This window comes from Myotis davidii, unplaced genomic scaffold (assembly GCF_000327345.1).
Source record: "Myotis davidii unplaced genomic scaffold, ASM32734v1 scaffold332, whole genome shotgun sequence".
Classification (NCBI taxonomy): Eukaryota; Metazoa; Chordata; class Mammalia; order Chiroptera; family Vespertilionidae; genus Myotis; species Myotis davidii.
Window position 1 is genome coordinate 1,496,016 of NW_006285779.1, and position 5,477 is coordinate 1,501,492.

The window sequence follows — 5,477 nt, forward strand, 5'->3', positions numbered from 1 at the left end:
ACAGCACCCTGTAGGTATCACCAGGAGCTATTTGAGAGCAGGGACTGTGTCTTTGATCTTTATATTCCCAACAATTGCACATAAGGTTTTTCAGGGGGTCCAATTGGAGATAACATGTCAGTCATGCCAGTCACCAATTTTTAAATTCATAGAGAAAAATAAAATAATAAGTAGAATGCTTTCTATTATAATTTTTTTCTATATACTCTTCTTAAAAGTTTAGTGTCTGCAAATGGATGACATAATGAATAGGTAGCAAATGAATATTAAGAGGAAACATTAGTAAACTGATTTATTTTAAATATTCAATACTCAACAAAAGTTTTGTTAAAAGGGATTTTCTTTTATAAAGACTTGTAAGCATGTAGCTTGGTCTCTTCTTGCTAATATTATTGTTCCTAGTTTATATGGCAGAATTAAAATGGCTTTATTTCAGGCTGTTCTGAAAAAAGCACCAGGTCATACCCATGCTCAACTACTTGCAGAAGCACATGTTCTGTTTTTGTCAGCATCTCACTGTCTGAAGCATCAGAGTCCTAGTTATTAGGGCACCTTTAAGGCTTTACTAAAGTGCCCAACCATTCATCTCCTAATCTACTTTTATAGTAGAGGAGGACTGCCTTACAAATACAGAATAAAAAACAACAACCCCTGGTTGCTGCACACTTGTTATATGTTATATACTCTGAATAAGTGAGTGCATCTATACCTACTAGAGTTATGGAATATCCCGAAGAGTGGGAGTTAGAATAACTAGAAAATGTAGGGGAAATATGTCCTGCTTTAGCCTATGCTCAATACCAGTCATCTTCAAGAAGAGAGAACTATGCTGTTCACAGCTAAGAATTGAACAAGGCAGCTGCTCAGTTTTGGAAAACACAAATGATCAAGTCGTGATTCATCTTCTCAGAAACCCTCAGAGGCTCAGAACAACTTGTCTATTGCTTGTTCTTGATAAGTAGCTGAGTCTAGCACATTTCTAGGTGTTGACTGGCATGACTGATTCCTGAGGACTGCAAGAAGCCAACCTGCTGAATAGCCTTAGCTAGCCCTTCTCTCATGGTGTGGCTCAAAGATACTTCATCCATGTTTATTCTAGTAAGTCTTTTATGTTTAGTCAGAGGCATGGGAAAAAAGGACCTGAAAATCTCATTATCCAAACACAAATAAACTGGTTCAAAGAACATAGCATGAATGTGAAGATTCAAGTCTAGCTTTTTCCAGATAGTCCCTATTGCTGAGGGCTGGATGAACACTTCTGTGTCAAGTGTGATTTTTGCAAATATAGTTCACATTCAAAGACCTGTCATAATCATAAATGTAATTATTTGTGTTTTTGTTAATTGCTTATCTCAAGTGTTGACTTTATTGGTGTGAAGTGAATCTGACATGCTAACAAAAAATAGGAGTAGCGCCCTAATCGGTTAGGCTCAGTGAATAGAGTGTCGTCCTATGGAACGAAGGGTTCAGGGTTTGATTCTGGTCAAGGGCACATACCTTGATTGCAGGCTCCTCCTCGGCCCCGGCCCTGGTCAGGGTGTGTGCAGGAGGCAACCAATCAATGTGTTCCTCTTACGTTGATGTTTCTCTCTGTCTTTCCCTCTCTCTTCCACACTCTCTAAAAATCAATGGAGAAATATCTTTGGGTGAAGAATAAAAAATAAATTTTTAAAAATTAGGAGTAGCACTCTTTCTTCCTAAGGATTCTGTACCCAACCACAGTTGGCTTTTAAAGAAAAGCTTGATGGTTAGCTTTTGTTTTAAAAAAGGAGAATTCAGAACCCTCTGGGGCAAATTTCCTGGGAAACTCTTTCTTATTATAGCTATGTGAGCCCTGATATTGCTAAATATACCATAAACAAATCCTTGCATCCATAAATTCTTCTCTATACTGATAAAAGCATTTGATAAAGTTCAACATTAATTTATGCTAAAAAAGCAAATTAGGTATTAAAAGGAACTTCTTTACCTAATAGAGAATTTAATTTTAAAAACTATGATAAAGACAATGGTGAAATGCTAAAAACTTTATCTTTAAAATGTATGCTTGCTGTTAACACTTCTAATCATTATTGTACTGAATGATGATGTAATTCATATTACAAAATGTAATAAGGCAAAAAAGAGAAAATGTATAATAATTGGAAAGAAAAAATAAAACTCACTATCTGCAGATGACATAATTGAGTATACAGATCATCCAAAAGAACCTACAAATAAATTACTCAAAATAATATGTGAATATAGCAAGATAACTACAATATATAAATAATTTATTAAACTTCCAATAGAAAATGAAATTTTAAAAGACATTTTAAATAGAATAAACAACATCAAATACCTATGAGAGACATAAAACCTCTACACAGAAACCTGTGAAATGTATAAACTATAAAAATATGGACTATATAAATGATGTGTTCATAAAACATAAAAGCATATAAAGCATAAACATTAAAACAGAAAAATTGTATGTTTATAAAGCATATAAACTGTAAAATACATACAAGTATAAAACATTTCAAGAAAGCATAGATCTAAATAAATGGAGGTGTAGACAGGGCTCATGAATTGGAAAATTACATTTTAAAGATGTTGCTTTCCCTCAAACTGGTATGTGGATTTTGTGCAATTTCAATTTTAAATTTTCTTAGTAGTTGTTTGAGTGTGTGCGTGTGTGTGTGTGTGTGTGTGTGTGTGTGTGTAACAGGCTAATTCTGAAGTTTAACTGGAAATGTAAAGGCCCAAGAACAGCCAAGATGTGGAAAAAGAGGAACAAAAAGGAACAATGTTCCCTACTAAATAACTTGATGTCTAGATAATATGGAATTGGAAAAAGGATGAATGAATGCAGTGGAACAGAGTTAAAAAACAAACCCATGCAGAGGTAGAGACTTGATTTATGATAAGATGTCAATACAGAGAAATGGTGGAAAGAATTATCTTTTTAATAAATTGTGCTAGATCAATTGGGTAGCCAAATGGGGGAAAATGAAACTACCCCTACCTCACACCATCCACCAAAATCAGTTTGAGCCCAGCAGGCATGGTTCAGTTGTTGAGCGTCAACCTATGAACCAGGAGGTCACCGTTTAATTACTGGTCAGGGCACATGTCCAGGTTACCAGTTCAATCCCCAGTGTGGGGTGTGCAGGAGGCAGCCAATCAATAATTCTCTCTCATCATTGATGTTTCGATCTCTCTGTCTTCCTTCCTCTCTGGAATATATATAATCGGTTTGAAAAAGGTGAAGATCTAAATGTGAAAGGTTAAAAATGAGACTTTAGAAGACTTATAGGAGAGAATGGCTTCATGACCTTGAGAAATGGAAAGGTTTTTTAGCTGAGACATAAAACACACTGACCATTGAGGAAAGAATTAAACGTTCTGTTTATAAAAAAACAAAACAAAACGCCACAGACTGAGAGAAGGTATTTACAACATATACCACTGACAAAGGAAATGAATAAGAAAAAGACAGACAATCCTAATTTTTAAAATGGTCATGAAACTTGAACATATACTTTACAAAAGGGTATATCCAAATGGCCATACTATAAAACAAAAGGCCATAACCATAATGGCGTAACAACCAGAACGACCGATCGACCTGTCACTATGAGGTGCATTGATCACCTCTCGGTCCCTCCCCCCAGCTCACAGGCTCTGATCTCTGGATGGCCAACGGGGAACCACGGGGAACCGGGATGGGTGGTGGCAGGGTGGGACTGGGGACTGGTGAATGGGCAGAAGATGGCCCTGATAGCAGGGTAGGCCTAGGGACCCTACCCACACACAATTTTGTGCACTGGGCCTCTAGTTAATATATGAGATGGTAGGAAACTTCATTAGACAAGGGAGATTCAAATTAAAGCTGCAATGAGATACCAATACAGCCCCACCAAATTGGTAAAAGTGAAAAAGACTGACCATACCAAATTTTCATGTGGATATAGGGCAACTGAAATTCTTATACACTGCTAATGGGAATGTAAATTGGTGTAACTCCTGTGGAATATCTGGCATTAGTTACTAGACATGTATATACCTGTTATCCAGAAAGTGCATTCCTAGGTATAGATCCAACAGGAATTTTGTGCACATGTTCAACAAAAGACATGAGCAAGAATGTTTGTAGTTGCATTTTTCATAATAGTCAAAGTCTGAAAACATTGAAATGTCATCAACAGACGGTATATAAAAAACATAACATATTCACACAACGGAAAACTGTACCGCAATAAAAATGAATTACACACAACAGTAAGGATGAATGTCATGAAAATAATGTATATACATTGTATGTATATACAAATAAAGACATGTATATACCATTAGAGGTAACATTAAGGTTGAAAAATGAACTTAAAATTCATTTATAGTTTAAATTCATACAGTTTCCATAAAGATTATTATTTCCCATTGTGGATTGATTTTGTCTTCTTTATAGCTGAAGATATTTCCCAGAGAGGATGTAAATTTCTTTTTGTGCCATTTTCTCTCTGGACAGCAGAATTCTTCTCTGCTCCTCCCTCTGCATTCCTCAGGTCAGCCCCTCAGAAGTGGCTACCATTATGACTGGGTAGGAAGATAACTGTTCTCACCTGCCTTAGTTCACAAAGAAGAAGCAGGTAGTGGTGGCTTCTAGTAAGCACTCAGGACTAACAGGGGAAATACAATGACTGCATTTTAGCCTTAGAATGAACTTTGTTGGATTTGTAATTATGAGCACTGGATTAAAGATAAATCCACTTTTTAGTCATTGGTAAGAACAACATACTGGGAGTGTTGATTATATATTAGAAGAAGAGAAAGCAGATATACTCAAATGTGTTTAGAAACAACCAAAAAACTTATCACATAAATACAACCCATATATAGAACTAATAAATCCATAGTCAAGAATAATATCAAAGCTCTGGCTGGTGTTGCTAAGCGGTTACAGCACCGACCAGAGCCCTGAAGAGTCATGGGTTCAATTCCTGGTCAAGGGCATGTACCTGGGTTGCAGGTTTGATCCCCAGCCCCAATTAAGGCGCACATGGGAGCCAACCAATTGATGTGTGATGTGTATCCCTAATCGATGTTTCTCTCTCACTCTTTCTTCCTCCCCCTTCCACTCTCTAAAAATCAATGGGAAAATATCCTCATTATAATACTAATTTTACTAAATCAAAATAGAAGGGTTAAATTGACATCTAATGACCCTAGGCTTAATGAACTTTCTCTTCATGGAAAAATATTAATAATATTGAGGGGAATTATTTAGAGCTCTAAGAAAATAAAACTATTATTAAAACTTTAACACCCATAATCATGACAATAATTACTTACAATGAAACAGTGCCTTCAACAGCTACAACAAAGTAGTATGTTACCTGACTTTGAGTTATTACAACCTGAGAAGTGAATTCATTACATTCATTAATTCATGTTTTCTCCTCAGATCTTGGGAGTTCTCAAAGTAGCCTGAATTA